Source organism: Bombus bifarius, unplaced genomic scaffold (assembly GCF_011952205.1).
Source record: "Bombus bifarius isolate JDL3187 unplaced genomic scaffold, Bbif_JDL3187 scf7180000007979, whole genome shotgun sequence".
Lineage (NCBI taxonomy): Eukaryota > Metazoa > Arthropoda > Insecta > Hymenoptera > Apidae > Bombus > Bombus bifarius.
The window spans coordinates 1,829,853-1,848,446 of NW_022884364.1; positions in this window are offsets into that span (position 1 = coordinate 1,829,853).

An 18,594-nucleotide genomic window follows, 5' to 3' on the forward strand; every position below is an offset into this window, starting at 1 on the left:
TGAAAGGCGACTTTCCTCTGACTTATTCTGAAATGGAAACTGTTGGCACACTCCTGGGGCCGGATATGTGTTCCAATGCGCCGAATAAAAATCGGTTTCCCGCTGAAAGCTGACTTATTTCTAGTTTCGCATTTGCTTCTCGAGAGGAGAGTAAAAAAGCGTTTAGAAAACGTTTCGAGTTACTCTCTAGACATTTCCAAGGATTACGGACCAAGTAAAATGAAAGAACGGCTCTCAGGCTATTTTTACGTTTAAATTTACCATTCGTCGAATGCATTTTACAAGGGCGAAGATAGACATTGCGCGTTAGAAGTCAATGGAAAAGGAGAAACTGTTATCGAGTCGGATAAGGAATTTCGCGGCTGCACAGCTTTACTCTCTTGCAATCGACTCTGCTTTCATTCTCCCGGAAGAAGAATCTTCATCCACCTTCGTGTAATTTTATAAAGGCAGCTGTATAATTTTACCGCAAAGCTGATGCTAGATAGCAGAGAAAACTGTTTAGACCGTAAATTGCACTTTGCGTTTTCACGTGCTCCGCTTGCAAATCATTTTCATGATTCAGTCGTCGAGGTAAACGAGCTTCGTTACGAAACGAAACTCTTTATACATTGCCTTTCGCTTCTCAACACATTTTATCTCTCTAGAATAACTGTCTTATCACACGATTGCTTCCGAATTGCTGGTTCGATAGAGTTAATCAGCAGTTAGCATTAATGCTTTGGCATTCGGTCGATCAACGATCGAATCTTTTCTCTCTGTCGCATTCTCTCATGCACAATATGGTTCACTGTAGATGTAAGCCGGGGTCTCCCGTTGAAACTGCGGTAGTTTCAACATCGCTTGCAACCTAACCCACTCAGCTTGCAGTAGATACCACTGCCTAGAAACCATTGTATGTGTTTCTGGTGCAGCTGCAAATACAATGGAGTTTCACGGCGAATGAGCGTTGCTGCCCTTCACGGAAGATGTACAGAAAATAAAGATAGATCTACGTGGTGTTGCTTTTACTCTGGCAACCTGCAGCGACAATGTTTTACTTTCTCTCTGCATTTTCAAAACCAACGACAAGTGCATTCAATCTCGAGCGCTTATAGCATTGTAATAAATAACGAGAGAGGATATTTCACGAAATTTTAAATTTATTATATTAATTCGAAAGCACGTAGAGTGACATTGATCCATCTATATATTTCGCTTCCCCTTTGACACAGATACCTGGCTACGTCCGCTTTTATTATACTTGACCAGGAGTATGGATATTTTAGCGTTCACCTGTCTGACTACGTACGTGCTTGATTCTACTTTGTCGAGCACACTATTATTAGGGTACGTTAAATATTACGACTCTCTATGTTTTGCTACTACTCGAATTCAACGATGTTTTTTTTTTTTTTTTTACTGATCAACCCTCTAATTAAGTAGAAACGGTTCACAGCCGCGCAACTGACCTCAGGTTATTTTTAATGACGTTACTATGATCGGAGGAGGATAATGGCTATTGATTACTTGCTTACTTAAACGGGATACGAATAGAATCAGTGTACGCTCAGACGTAGCACGCGCGAAATTTTATAGCGTGCAACCTGTTCCTAATTTGTCGTTGGCTGAAAAACGCGTCTGTCAAAGAATAATTAAAAATATTTTCTTACTGTAAACGGTGCCACCTGTTCCGGTCACATACTCGTTGTTGCATACAATAACGTTCGCATGTATCGTTAAAATTAGTTTATTCCGTTTGCGACGACATTTACTGTGAGGACATTTTGAAAGGGAAGTGAACTGGAGTTGAAATGGTCGCAAAGACGTCCACTAAATTACCGTTCGCTCCCGTAATTTTGGATACGTCTCTCAATTTAATTACATTCGCTTCTTTTCGACGTACTTTTCTCAAACCTGTTAACCTCTGTTTGCAAAGCCGGCTTAACTTTCAGAAACAACTCGAGAGCAATGCTCACCTTCTCTGACGCTCTACGTATATTTATATATTCTACATTCCTCCATTTGTCAATCTTTTCCTTTACGTTATATCCGCTACAGTTATAATCCTCAAGCCGAACAAGATTTTTCGTTGCGACGCTCGCGACGTCTCCATTGTTCATGACTAATTCGGCATCGACAAAATTAAAACATGTTTTGCAAATTAGTAGCGTTGGTAAATTGTGTCAAGACGCAGTTTCAAAGAACGATACGACATTATGTTGGAAACGTACGTAAACGCGTTATGAACGCGAATAATACCATTGTAAAATATGAATTCGTCAACCTAAATATAAAAATGTACCTTTTCAACCATGCTCGAAGCAACTTGTTAACATCGCAACGGAATAATGTTATCGAATGAAAAGCCGGCGTGTAACTAACGGATATTCATAGAATGGGTAAGTTGGTTTTGTTTTTTGCGGATCGCGAGGCTCGACGAATGGCCCCAGCGTATTCCGCTTGATACACGTCTAAAGAACATGTAAAACTTTATGCCGCCGTTATAAATTTCATTACTTTCAATTAGCGACGGTAAACAGGCCGCTGAACAGATTGCAGCGTATGCGTCCGCGTTAACTACATGGCTTATCGATAATTACTGATAAATTTATCGCTAATCTTGTGTTAGAGCAATATCCAATCCCAATACAGCTGAATACCTGTTATTAGATGTCGCTGCTATTGTGCCATTCGTTTGTAATAGCTGATTCGACTAGTCGAATACAGCCCTGCACAAATTATCCGTGAAATTACCAGAATAACGTAGTATCGTGGACAGATTGTCTAAGAAATATCGAGTGAACCATAAACAATGTTGCGGGAAAGCCGACGGGCTAAAAGGGTTTGGAAACTTCAATGGACCGAGCGGCCCATCAGTGTGTCGTCGGTTCTTCAGTCGAATAGTTAGGCGGAAAAAAGGCTTACGTGGCCATGGTCGCGGACGGTTGCGGAACACGTACGCGGTGGGACTATGAGAAAAGACAAAGGGATGCTTAAGGGAGAAAGACGAATTAACAGGCAGTCGTGAGTTGAGAAGTCAGAGTGTCGTCAGCGTTGTCGAGGAGGATGGTCCGCGTGAAAGAGAGCGTTGGAACCGTGGTGACGAGAGTTGTGAATTAACTATTTAGTTGTCCTAGTTATAGCACATTACTGTATTTAGTTTACGTTAAACAATCATCGTTTCTTATTTAATCCATTGTATAGATAAAATTAACATATAGGATAGAAATTATTGGAAACCCTAATTTTTAATATTTTTAAATAAATAAAAAAATCCTACAATAGGATTTACATATATACGTCAGTAAGCATTGGCCTGCCTTTCAGCAAAAAATTATTTCCTTCGATGTTACGTTTACTGGAGAGCCTGATGAAAATTTCATCGCGTCTACCCTGAAATGTACCCCAGAGTTTCTTGAATATGGGGTAAACATCGAAACGCGATCAAAGACTAATGCCTCGTTTCAACCGACATCCTTCGGACTGAATTTTTATTCCACGTCTCGAAACGACACGGAACATTCAGTGAGATCGTATATCAGTAGGTACTATTGCGAGGCCTAGAAACTCCCTAAAAGGATTAAACTGTGATAAAGATTTTACGATTGTCCATCTACAGGAAATAAGGCGTTGGTTCGTGAAATTTTTCGTAGAAGACTGTAAAGTATCACGAGAGTGAACTTTGACTCGTGTAGTCACAAAGAAAGTCGTCTGTAATTCGTAAATAAATAAATAAATAAATAAATAAATAAATAAATTCGTAATTCGTTGGTTCAAACATAGATGGACCAGAATCGATCTCCTACAGCTGTCTACTTCAGTAGCCATACACGTTTCCATACGTTTCATAAATTTATGGAGAGAATCGTATCGTGGAGTATCCGATGTGCAGTGAGACGAGGTTCGTTCTTCCAAGCTTTTTACATTCGTGTTTTTGTTTGTCGACCGGGCTAAATTCCTAGGAAGCGTAGACGAACTTGTCAAAGTACAACTTGTAAGTGAGAATTACATAGTGACAATTAAATTAAGCAAGTTCAAGTTACGAGGAACGAAGGATTAGTCAATTATAGGTTCCGGTAAATTGCAATTTCGAGGCAACGAGCTATGTCCGACTAACTACGAGAATTAATCTACTTTCTCGACAATCTCACAATCAGCATCCGTGTGTTTCGCGTTTCCCCATGGGTATCATTGGTCCAGATTCTCGAATTTACGACGGAGTGTACGTCGATGACAAATTAGGTTCGCGTATCACGTCCTGTCGTAAATAAAATTGCACGATCGATGAAAACGGTAATCTTGTGGGTCGGAAAAGTTGGAGATCGATGGAGACGTCGCATTGCCTCGGAACAAAAATTCCTCGGCCAGAGTCGCAATCGCACAGACAAGAACAACAAGCTTTGAAATTCCGCGCGCAGTCACGGGGATGAGTTAGCAGCGCTTTACAAGCACGATGTTATGCTCGCTTGTAGTAAGAGCATACCTTCAACTTTGGGTTATAAAACCGTTTACGGGATATACAGAGTTTCGTGTATCGCGTGACGGTCCCGGTTCCCATAGGAAGAAATATGAATACGTGTTTTATATAGGAGGTTTAAACGGTCCGTGTAGATAATACCTGCCTATAGAGATCGCGAGCCAGCAGGCAGCGTATTTACGTCGGTCGGTCGTTATCCGTCTTCGTCTTTTACAGCCGCGATACCATGCACCTCAATGGCATCTCTATATTACGCTCCGGTTTTATTTCACCAGAAACGCTTCTGGATCGAAAATCAACCGATAATCGACGGATGACGCTTGAGGAATTCCCTATCCCGAAAGAGATCCTAGCCATGGATCGAATAGCGATGCAGAGAAAATATCTTACCGCCGCGCCTCGCCATCGTTACAGCCTTTCGCTCTTTTCTCGAATTATTTAGCGATGCGTTTAATACTTTGCCGGCGCATCGCGATCAGATTATCCTTCCACGCTAACCATTAGCCCGATATTGAATTAGCAATCTTACGCTCCTCCGTTCCAGGCATTAAACGTCATCCTTAAGCACTGCACGGGCTTCTTCTATGATAATTTTTTAAACGATAGTTTCTATAATCAAGGTAACACTTTATACGTATTTATAACACGATACACTCGTTGCAAATTATTATCGCGACTACTCGCCTGGAAAGCGTTAATCTCTTATAGAAAACGATTATTTCGCCGATGTAATTGAAATGTTTTTAAATTTATTCGCTCTTTCACGGGACGTTCTTAAAACACAGCGAAAGGTGCGTCGGTGTTAGCTCGTTGCCGCTAGAAAGTCTCAATTTAGGTCAGCGTTCTTTCACTGTAACAAACAAAGTTGTCGATTAAATCAACACCGGAACAAGTCTACTCTTAATCGCATTCTATTTCTTTGACGTACTCGGCTCTGTACCTCCGTACCGCGTATCTCCTGTACTTTGTACCGTCGTGTTGACTGTTCCTTCAGACTTTGACAGGAAATATCTGCATAGACGATTACGTACGAAATAAAAGGAAACCAATGAACGAGCCAAAACGACGTCGGTTCAGTCGCGGATACGTTAGAGAGCATAACTCGAACGATTCGTATCCGTTTCATCTTCTCCGAATCGAAGGTTCCGAGCGTTCTCCGCAAATAGTCGTCGCAAAGCGAACAGAAGAGAAAGAATGGGGATAAAACGCGGTTAAGGAGCCGGGAAGGAAGAGTAAAGGGAAACGGAACGAGCGTTAACTTCCAACTGCAGCTAACCTAGTAGTCTCGGTCTCTCGGCCAACGAGATTTATATGTTTACGCGCTTTCTATTTTCTGGGAGTCGCGACTATCCTCGTTTTATTTTATCCCGTCGACCCCTATCCCGTGTCCTGTTTCCATCCGCGCGCGTCTTCCGCGATTCAGGTTCGCTCGGCGTTTTCGACCGGTAGCGTGCACACGGTAGCCGCGAGAGGTTCGTTTGGCAAATGGCCAACGCCAGTCACCGGCCGAAAACTGTTTTCGACAGAACCACCTAAGCGATATCTTTCCGTTTCTAATGTTGCCGAACTATGGCGCGTTCCCATACCGTTTCTCGTTCATTTCGAGTGCGTGTCTCCATTCTCATATTTCTTGTCGACCTTTTCCATCCTTTTGCCGCATCCATCGCCCGTTCCCGAAAAGCGCCGATTCAAATTTCCCAGCTTTGTGTTTGCGACTTCCGTAGTTCTCGCTTATTTCCGTTCTTCTATTTCATTTTTGTTTCCAACTGTACGAGGAAACGAGGAAAAACACCAAAGTGCAAACTAAACTGCGCCGACTGCACAACTCGTTCAGGCTGGCCTGGCCCTCTTTTCTAGCTGGTGAAGCACCCACTGAGACTCATCGTTTCTCTTATGCGAGCCCCCCGAACTAACCTTTCCGTTGCAGAGTACTCGAGGCGCCTTAAGCGTTTTCAATAGACCGAACCTGCCGTTATTCGGTCTCTAATCGAAACGCAATAAATTCCAGGTCGGTCGACCTGCATCCTATAATCTACGAGAGCCCCGTCCTCTGTTGTTCGCACTGCGCTTCGACCGATTTAGACGATCCCGTACGATGAACAGGCATTGCATCCTCGAGTGGTATTTAGCACGACCTACGATCTGGTTGCATTTTCTACTCGTGGTACGGGTTCGCGTTTCCGTGGCAGTTTAATACTATCCTTGATTCGGTTGACACCGATTACGCCTCTCGATGGAAGACGAATCACGATTTAATCGAACTTCGATGCGACAGAGCGTGCACACCACTCGACCCAAGTTTATGTTATAGGTTTCGGTATCGAGTTTCGCTGGTCGAGCATTAATTCACGCATTGGCGAGATTCGAATCAAAGCTCGTGAAGATCTAACGAAATTGCCGTGAGTATCGACCATCGGTGACTTAACCGTCGATGCTCTACCCTGTTGCAGACAGTTTCTCTATTTACCAACACACGCTTGTCTCTTTCCCTTTTCTCACGCACACGCCCACGCATACACACACATACACACACACACACACACACATACACACACACACACACACACACACACTCTCTCTCTCTCTCTCTTCGTTTTGGAATTCTGGATGTGGGGCATTCTCTCGAGGTGATACCATTATTGAATTTCTCGCAAGGATTTCATGGCCGAGAACGCCGACAGTTTACTCGGTTACTGCAACCATTTTCGGTTATAACGTGCAGACTCTGATTTTTCAAGAGAAAGTTCGAAAATGTGCGGAAATGCGACGAAGAGGAGACGAGCGACGACAAAATCGCGTAGTAACAAAAGAAGAAGCATCTTTCAAAGATTTGACAATTTTTCGTTGCATACGTATTTTTTTAAAGAATTTACTCTGGAGAATCCTGAGACAGTGTGGCGAATGTTCGCATCCCTCTCTTTCCATCTATCAATCCCGTGCTGCTACCGATAAATCGTATTACAACAATTAAATCTATCGATTGAAAGGAAACTCGTCAGTTTGCCTTGTGAAAGTTTGATCAAAAGCCGACCGATGAATGCTGGAAGCGCGTTTCATTATTTTTCCAAAGGATGCAAAGACCGAGGCGAATCAACTGCGTAACTACGTTCGTCAAACAAACGATTTTATCTTTTTCGTATTACGACCATTTTTCCAACAACAGAGACACCGCACTGCAATGAACGTATGAACCCGTAAACTAGGAATATCGAATAATCCTCTTTGAGACGAGAGGATATGGGAGTGGAAACGGGAACGGGAGCGATAGGGATACAAGGGCCGTACATCACGGCACTTGCATTATCAACACAAGAACACATAAGCTGCGGTTTTCTCGTAACCATCGTGCTATTACCGGTAGCTGGAACGCGGACGCCGCGGTATACGCGTGTGCGTGGCGCGCGTTCATTGAAATTTTGGCCGCACAATTCTCCTTTAAAAAGCACAAAGCTAGCGGCGAGAATTCGTTGCATTTCAAAGGTACTCGCGCACGCAAATTTCGAGGTTGTTTTGTGTGAGACTGCAGCGAGGCAACGTCGAGGGCGACAGCGAAAAAAAAAAAAGGAATAGTTAGAAGAGTGGGAGGGAAGACGCGGGCTGCTGTTTTGTTCCGTGTAATTGCGACACGTACGGAAGCGTCAAAGGGTTTTGTATTCGTCTCACAGTTGGGTAGCGTTAGGTGGATTACTCTTCACTGTTCTTTTATGCACGCGTTTTCCCTTAATTGGTGGTCAGGCGAATCGACGCTTACGAAACGAGAACGTCTTTGTCTGGAACGCGTGTCGTACCACTTTCGTTCTTACGCTTCTGGCTGTCGTTCCCTATAGGGTAGACGTAGGTAATTTGGTGAATTAACGGAGGCGTCGACGAAAAGGATCGCTTGCCTGTTTTTTTCCTCCGTTTTTATACTCCCTCAGCGCCTGCGAATGGATCCCTTCGTTCGCTAACTGTACGGAAACATTCTCATTGGTAAAACTGTATACCGTGTAGTATGCTTTTTGTCGAGTTTATGTTAAACATCGTGGCAACTATTTCCCGAAATTTCCCGTGGTATTTCCCGTTGCTTGCTCGAACTGTTACGACGTCTATTTTTTAATCCAGCTTTATGTATTTTCAATATGTTCCGATGGTTCGAAATGTTTACCGTAATTCAGACAAGAGTCTCGTGTATATTTTGCTTTACTAATTTCACGTTATTAATGCATACCAAATTAGATCGATTGCTTAGATTAGACCGCGTTGCTTGAATCTGCCAGTATTATCAACTCTTCTCGTAAATGTATCGATCGAACGATTCTTAATTCTCTATATAATCCTTGTTTTCGATTCAGGGCATAGTAGTCGCTTGATTTATTGTTATGCTGCATATAATGTTCATGCTTCGTTAATTCGATCAGAGTTTGCTTATGTAAAATTGTACCCTTCTTTCGACGAGCAGCAATTAACGAAACATTTACACCGTATACTGTTTGCAGTGGAAAATAGGTTTTTCATTGTGGAACAAATTTAACGACCACCTAGTTGATAATTAAAAGACAAAGCGATTGAGGAACGGCATTGAAAAGTATGCTCGCATACGCACAAGGAGAAGAAGCAAGAGAAAAGAAATAAAGTAGCCTATATAACGGTACAGAATTGCAATATTCCATGATAGCGTAGAAGGAAGACCGACGGAAAGTTGCCTGAAATAGAGAAAAGAAAGAGGAAAACTGCCAGCACATAGAAAAGGAGTGTAAATGCACATATCATAGAAACTGGAAGAGAAAACTCTTTCGAACACGTTGCACGGATTCTTTTATGTCTCTGCATTTCGTGTTCGTGTCTCTTGCCAAATAATAAGGGAATTACACTGTAAAAATCTTACTCTAATTCCAGGAAACTGTAGCCCAGAAATACGATCCTCTGGGAAACGAGAATTTACGAAAATGGGCCGTGAAATGATCGTAACGCTGGAACGAACTTGTCTTTCAGGTCGAAGATTTATAAAATGTAGTCGCTGAATTGGGAGCAAAGTCTTTCCTCGAAGACTGGCAATTGTCACGTTCACTAACAACACTATTATTGCTTGGTAAAGTGAACGTATAACGCAATGGTATCGGTAATCCGTACTTACTTTGGAGTATCACGTACTAATTGCCTGCCGGACTCTAATTGCATTTCCAACATTTTCAGGGCTAAGCGAATACAATACTGGCTTATTACGTTTCCTGCATCAAGAGGACAATTAGCGATTAGGCTTGCTTTGAGCGAGCTTCGCCAAATATACTTCTACTACAAACACCCTGTACATCAGCATCATTTTCGCCAACCAAACGCTGGTCCCGAACCACAATCTTCATCACTTGCGATATATACCGTTGCAGGTTAATCGCCACGCATCTATTTGAAGAACGATCGCTTTGTTTGTCATAAGTCGACAATTCCGATGCGATTAAGCAACATAAGATTGAAACGCGAAAGAGCAGACGAACAAGAGGCGTGCACTGGAACCATATCAGATTATAATTCCTTAGAGCGATATAAAGCTTGGGATTAAAGCTCGAGAGAGAAGGATGAAAAGAAACGGCCGTGCTAGATTCAAGTCCGTTCTTCGTTATGCAATCCGCATTCGTCGGCAATCAGTAGTCCACCCGCCGCTGCTATTCTTCCTCCATCGTCTGTACTTTCCTTCCACGAATTCAGCAACAAACTTGAGCGTTGGTTAGATCGACAGACCAACGGCAACCACCACACGCCGTGATGATTTTAACCATGCGATGGAAAATCGCATTATTTACGAGTGTCGGAGTTGCACGATTCTTCGAGGCGAGAACAGCTTCTGGATCCGTTTTGCTTTTTTGCTTGCAAAGCGAAATCGCCTTTCCCCTTTTGTTTTCTACTGTCACTCGCCTCTTGTTTCCGGTATCGCGCGTAATTCTAGCATTAAGCAAAACCGTTGAGTGCCGTCGCTTGGACCAGACTGCATATTAATTTAATTTTGCTTACGTAAGGTAGGCCCCAAGGCTTCTGGTTAAGACACTAATTGCGATTTTTAATTAAGGCACTGATTCAATTACGTCCTTTTATCCACTCTAATTATTAATACGTGGCATACAGACGACCAGCTTACCGTCTCCTGCGATGGAAACTGATGAATGGACTATAATTTCCAAAAAGGACGCGTTCGTTTCACAAATAACGTTGCAATTCCGTTTACGTGGATTTAATTGATTGCGTCTCGTTGCGACCCCGGTTTTAATCACTCCCTCAATCGAATTACGTTCACTATCGTTTTAATGAAATTACCAGACTTCGTCTTGAGGCAGCGATTAATTTTCCAACGTTTTCCAACATCATAGATGTCATATGTTCTTTATTTTTTGAAGAAATGGGACAAGTACTCTAGAGACGTGTATTGTTAACGCATATCGATCGAAGTCTTCGTATATTGTTGTTCTTCTTCTTAAGGTTGTATATTCATTTAAGCGTCTCTATACAGGCGCATAAGCAGCGTAATAAATCTCTTTATTGCTTTTAAATTCTACTCCCTGCACGTGAGCACTAATCGCTGCATCTTTTGTACATCTTCCAGCATCACGAATGTTGGAGTTAGTTTCTTCCAATTCAAGTTCAGTTAAATCAAGTTTGCCAATTTTCGACGAAATAAATAATTTGATTTAAAACTTCGCTCTGTCGTAAAAATCTTCATCGTTCTTCGTATATATAACATATATGAAGATAAAAGAAGATGAATTCGTACGATTACAGTCGGTAGACTGTATGTTTGACGATTATCGAATTGGAAAACAATTTGAACGCAAGCGTATCTTCTTTGTCAGGTATCTAAGTGCTTAGACCAGCAAGGAGAAGGTAAGATGAGTGGGTATCGAGGGTAAAAAATCCAAGAAACGTCGAGGCGAAGTGGAGCTAGTCGACGAATACGAGGAGATATCGCGGTATAGGATCGCAATAAATATAGGCCCTCGTCGAAACACAGTCGGACAAGTGGTCGAGAGATCAGCCGAAAGGATAAAACAGGGGAAGGCGCAGGACGGATCGATAAATAAATTTGTCGTTCGTGGGAATTCTGTTGTCTAATACCGGTTGAAAGCTTTAAGGTATTCAGCGACCAGTCGCCCGAAAGACTTGGGACAAAAAACACGACTTCGGTGACACAAGGTAGAGAATACAGGGGAATGTTGTTCGTCGCTGTAAAAAGCATTGCTGGAATGTAATCAAGTCATTCGAGGCAATTATACGACGATAATTGTATTTTACCATAAAGTTTAAGAATAACGATGAAAAGATATCGATCGCGCGATTTTTCTGCGTTTTGGGGTTGTTTCCTTTGTAACAGACAACGTAACACGACAAGGGAAGAAAGGCGAAAAGTTTAAAAAAAGAGCGAGTCGGCAGCAAATTCGTAAAATGATAAATTCACGAGAAGGTTGAGTAGCTGAAAGAGCAGCCGGGAAATGGGCAGAGGACCGGAAGAAAAATGCGGCCGCGGACGAGGGGTGGGTGACGGCTGGGCGGATATATTTGTCGTGTTCCAGCGGATCCAGATGCCTGTAGAAAATTAATCAAAGGATGCGACTTTAGGCAAAGGAAGAAAGGAATGTTGTACATCTCTGACTGGAGATTTTTTAGCGAGGTCGCGAGCGGATAAGGAAACGTTTCCATTCGCAAGAAATATTGCACAAACGTTCCTTAGAGAAACGAATCCTGAATTCAACGCTCCGTCACCGCTGATTATTGTATCGTCTAAAAAGATTCTTTCGTTTTGCCGATGATGCTTTTTAAAGCGTATTGTTTTTGGACGGAACGTTCTCTGGAGCAGAACAAAATTCGCAGCGTGCCCGGAGCTGCCGATTCCGCTGCGTTGGTTTTGTTTCGTTTATTAGAACATCCTTGCCAATTCGAGACAAAACGTGCTCGAGAAATTGCTGAAACGATAAAAATTTCGACCAGAAGGATAACATTGGGAATAAAGGTGAACGCATGGCCAAGCCGCTTGACCCGCAATAAACATTGTCGCAACTGGTTCAAATAAGAGGCGAATACTGAATGGAAGAGGAAGAGGGAAGGAAGGAGATCCGCGTACTTGTTTCCCAAACATTTGCGACTCGTTAATGTTCGGAATTTAATATCATCGGGAGAAAGCAACGTTTTTTTCAGCGATATCTATATTAGCGTGCTTTCGTGTACCGGAAGGCCGACGAATTAATATACACGCGAGTTCATTAGTACCGCGGATTATATTGACATTCGGAACAGTGTGCACTGTCGTCGTGTGACAACTTGATGATTAATGGTTTACGCGAACACGGTGTTTCGTGACGAATGCCGATATACTGCATTGTACAAGTATATAGAATACTTTGCACTGCCATCCAGCGAGAATCGATCAGCCATTCCATAGTACATGTTTGTGAAGCCACGTAAATTTGTTCGACGTAAATTCGCGTTACGTCGCGAACATCGAATTACGACCTAGTTCCTCAGCGAACGATTTCGAAGGACCTTCGAGGTAATTAGCCGCGTTCGTTCGGGTGAAACTAGACGTACGTATACATATACGTATACAAAAGCTCGAAATTGTCCCATATTCGACGCTAATACCGCACGAGACATCTGTGACGCGGTTCGACAACATCGCCTGCGTCTTTCTCAAAACCTTAACGCTACAGATCAACCTCTTTTTTTCCAGTTTCCCGTTTATCTGGACGGGCGAGAAATATCGGCAACGATGCGTCCAAGTTCGGAAGCTCGTTACGTTTCTAACGAAATGATAAGCTCTCGCTCGCGGGATGAGCTATTCGCTGTGAGCTTCGAGCAAACTTTATCTTCGCGAGCGCTTATCGCCAATCCACTGAAAATTGTTCGAGAACTTGAAACCTGAAACAATTTCCCCGCGTTTAAACCCTGTTCAACTTTGCGCTGCCGAGCCAACAGGTGCGATGATAATTCGTTAATTCTCGAAAACTACCATTCAACCGGCGCGGCAAGGAAATTATTTCGCGTTTATCCCTCCCTCTTTGTCGCGTCAAACTTTAACTAACGCCACGCTCTCACCCGCTTCAATTATTCTCGCGAGAGTTCTTGTAAAAGCGGACCTAGAGATATCGGCCGTTCGTGCTTCTGATCCAAGAAACTCCGACGAGAAGTTGAACGTCGGCAAGAATGGCCGGTGGAATTTCATGAAAGAAATATCGCGCGACTGAATTGCAGGCTCGCCCGAGAGATCGGAATAGACGTTCGTTTTGGAATGTTATCTGGTAACTGGGCCGTGGAATGGGCGACGGAACAGGCCGACGACCGTCCGAAATCTATGCGTAACGACCTCTGACTACGTAAATTCTCGTCGGCTTTAAAGGTTTCGCTGGCACGTTAATTTTTAGTTAGCTTACAGTTCGCGGCCTCCAGGTACTCAACGAGCACGAGCCTCTCCTAGGGCCAAGTACCATCGTGTCGGAATAACAGCAAAGGTTGTTAAGTCGGGGCTTACGGCAAGCCGGAAGCTAAGTGCATTATCTTTTAGGGGAACATGAATATAAAAAATGATAACTCTCTGAGTCACGGCGTTGCAGAGAAAAGTTGCTGGAATTTTCATTACCCTTACCTTGAAACTTCGATATAATCTGTGTTACAGATAATTTAGCCTTCCTATTCACCTCTTTTTTTATTGTACGTTGGACGTGGTTTTTCTTTTTAAATTACGACGAAAGTATAGTTTGCCTGACACTATCCGAACTCCAGTGTATTATTAACTTCGTAGAAACTAGACTACATTTTGATCGCGTTCTCCTCCGGTAAGAGAACCGTCTCGAGTTTCCCGACGTCGAGAAGTTTCGTATTGAAACGTTTTCCGTTTCCAGTTCCTGTCAGCATACCGACGAAAATCTTGCCGGAAAAGCCGCGCTTTTCGAAAGCCATCGAACTTCGGATACTTAAAAGTTGGCCGACTCGGTTAATACAATTCCCGTGTTTAACGCAAACGACGAATTGATTATACAAAGTAACGAGTAGATAAACTTTTTGGTTTAAAGAGAACCGGAGGCTGGATTAATTCAATATGACGGGGTAATTCTTGGATGATATCCAGATCCTGCTACGAACCAAACCTTCCACTATACATATACGTATACTTCACAATTCCATTTACGTTTTGTGATGTAAAATACATGGTGGATAAGATGCTTGTATCGCGCAGAGATCCATAAAAATACGAGTAATCCAAGGTGAAGTACAGAGAAGAGAGAGGTAACGGCGGATTAGTACAGTGACGTGATAAAGGAGATCGATAATCTAAAGAAGCGAATTCTAGGTAAACTGCTGGTAAAGTTTGCTGATTGGGTAACGAGCTGTATAATACCCGTGTAACCCTTCTCGATTGTCATCCAGTCAAGAAAGGAAACGAGAGACGAACTGTGAGAATTCAAACGGCGAAACTCACCGGATTCGACTTCTCCGATATTGGCCGTCCTTTGACCGTGCAACATTCGGGAAGTTGCGTCCTCCGACATACTAATAGATACACGTGCATGGAACAAATCTACCGAAATGTAACTTTGCTATTAACCGAGACGCGCTCGCTATGGTCTATTTGATTTTAACTTGTTTGATTGATTAACAAGAACTCTGTGGCGCCATTCGATGGGGACGTCTCTGCACGAGATACCGTGTTTAGCGTTACGCTTATGGCTCGTTGAAAGATAAAGATAAACCGAATGCACGTTGGCAGACGGCACGAAAGAGAAAAGTTATAATTGTTTCTGCGACTGTGTTATAAACTATTATAAAGTTGCTACGCCAGCCGTGAACAATAAGACTGTTATTTTACCAACGCGACACGTTGCACAAAAGGTAATAAGTATTGATGAAGATCGTAAACTAAATACGCTTCCCTCTGAAACAAACGTTCAAGGCATTTGTAATTTTCGGTGGAAAAATCCGTTTGGATCTCGGCCAGGATACAAAATTTCCTATGCACGCTCGCTCCCTGGCTACAGCGATACGTAACTATAAAGTACAAATATCGGTGTCCACGATGATAACTGGTACAATGCTTCATAGAAATTTCCTCGAGGAATGTTTATCACCGCATAAACTATATTTTGCGTGCTCGCTACAAACGCTGCGACAACGATGTAATGTTTTCATCGTGCGCGGCATTACGAACTCTATGGATTTTATTTAAAGATATAGGTCTGCTTATAGAGCTATGCAATTAACGAGTCCGCTTGTAGGTAGAATTTACGCTTTTCCGGCACACTTGTGCAACGTTTCGCCACGATTTCCTTCGAGAATCAATTCCATTATTAGCAAACCAATTTCACATCTTATCGGGATAACGCTCGAAACAGAAACACGTTTACCTTTGTTCCGGACTGGCCGCGTTCGATGCAGCTTTTACATTCGTTACGAACTCCCTGTGGATTCGCCAAGTGCTGCGAGTAGCTCAAGGCGCCTTCGTTTCGGTCATAAACGCGACTTGACCAAACGGCGGCTCCGTTTGGAACTCACGGCGAGTTATGAAATCGTTTAGCACACTACAGGCCGGGGATACTCTCGAGCGGATTTCAATTTGGAATTCGCCCCGGAGAAATGTGCAAACGCGGAAAGAAACTCGTAAGCTATCGGGTAGCAAGAATTCATGGCTGACGTATTCTCTCAGTGGAACGCGGTGTTTTTCAATTTCGTGCGGAAATGTTCGTGCGTGGCACCGATAAAATAACAGGGAAACAAGAACGCCCGGTAGACGCCGGGGACTAGCGAGAGCTTGTTATCGGCATCAATTTCGAAATATCGGAAATCTTAGCGTGTTGCAGTCGTGTTCGAGGGATCGCGCGTCACGGAAAAAGGAGGTCGACGCCTTCTACGTGGAGACAAACGTTTACTTGGCTGCCATACAGCTCGACACCCCCAATCTGCCTCTTGCTTGCTTCCTTCGAATTTCGTGTGCACACATGCCGACATCGTTATCGGCGGATTTATCGTGCCGTGCTAGAAACTTATGCAGCCCGAGTCACAGCCGCGAGTTTTACTGCCTCTAATCGTTGGTTGCCCGATACGGTCGCACGTCTCGAAATTAGCGGCTGCTGTCTTCTTACGAACGATTACAGGCGTTCGGAAAGTAACCGCTTCGCTGTGAAACGATCTCTCCGCGAGATCGTCGCCCATATTTCTACCAAGTAACCGCTTTTATGCGCCGTTTTATCGTCGCGTTAATTTGCGATGCGTGGCGTGCCGATCAATGTTACGAAATACCGACGAAATGGAGTGCGGCGGAAATAGGAAACAGGTCAGGCAAAATGTAGCTGGTATCGCTCGTTTCGTCCTTACGCACGCGCAGAATCTTTCGACGCGTCGAGCAAATTGTAAAAAAATGCGACGCAGGGTAGGCGCGGACGAGTCGGAGTTTTTATGCGACAATTTCAAATTTAAGTAAGAGCGAAAAGTGGCTCCGATAATTTTGTTTATCTTCAATTTATTTCCCGTGCCTGACAACAGAGCGAGGCTGTTAAACGAGCCGATCGAACCACGAGATCGAGACGAGGCGACTGATTCGCGGTACATTCGACAGCCGCCCCTTTCATCGACCGATCGAATCTGCCGGTAGGGTGTCGTTATCGGTGGGTTCACGTGCTAGGCGTTGCTGATGAATGGTCCCGCGTGTGCAAAGGCACGGTCGTCACGCAAAACGTTATTTATAACTTTGGCTTGAAATCTTGTACGGTTAGTCAGTGCAATTTTTTTTTTGAATGGACGTCTTGCAGTTCGCACCGTGGAACGAGATTTCAAACATGAAACCACAGCTTTCGTTAATTTGCAAGCTCTCGCGTCACTTAGAAAAATTTTTAAACGGTTAAATAGAAATTGGATCAAAGTGAAATTGGATCAATGGAACGCAATGAGCACCCACTCTGCGTTATGCACAAACGCTGGCGAAAGTTCAGTCAACCTTTTTTCTTTGAGAAATGATTTAGGAATTTGCTATCCATCCAAGTGAATTACACCTACATTGGATCGTAATTCTCGTCCTTAACTCGTGCAAGCTTGCACGAACGGAGAACGTGTATTCATTGCGTGAAAGTAGAAGTTATTATATCAGTGTCCCATATGCGCAAAATTTCACTGCAAATATTTCAGAAACCGAGGATTATAAAGTAGATTTCATCAAACTTTACTAGATAGTTGTTAAGCTTCAGGTATATGTAATACGAGTTCCACTAACGTCATTTGTTTCACGATGTCGTCGAAATATTACGACCATGAGATGTAAGCGCCAATGTTCGACGATGTCGTAAACGCGAATACTAATGATATCTGATTGCACGTGACACGCGGAAAATTAGGATTACGAGCGGATTTTTCAACTTGTCGCTCGTCATAGTCATTCGTATTCTTTTCATCGTGTTACGCGATAGCTATTTTCGTTACAAACGTGCAACTCGTTTCGATTTTAATCTTGCAATGTGCTTTCGAAATAATATTGGAACCCCTTTACCGAGCGTTTACGTCTACCACAATTCCCAGCCCTCTCTACCGACAGACAAGGTTCTGTGCGTGACGTTTTCCCGACATATTATAATATTCATCGATCTTACGTTGATATCGTGCGACAAACACTCGACAATCGAATCGACAAACGAAACGAACATATACGGGATACTTGCGTATCCATCGTGTAACACCGTGAAATTATTCTTATAGCCGATAGACAGTGGAGTACAGCTAATCGCTAGCAGTTATCGCGTGTACCTCCTGTCATTATACACTCGCGTGATCACGCACATGTGGTTCGTCTAATAACATGCATTGATAGCGTGCTCGATAATCATGGAAACAGATTTATACGATGGAAAACAAAAACAGCCTGTTATAAGCGCCACGTTAAGAAACGCTGCTCTTCAAGTTTCTTAACCATACGTCGAATACGCAAGCGTCTGTCGAAAGAAGCACGATGTTTCACGTTTTTGCTACTCGAAGTAATCAATCTCGATGACGAGAGCGGAAAACTTGCAGCGAGTTCGTTAAAAATGCTTTAACTAGAAGTCCTTCGAGCGAAGCAACGTTTACCTCGATCGAGACTTTTCGTTGCGCCTAACCATCAACCTCCGCCTCAGCTCACCGCTCAAACTCACAGCCTGGCA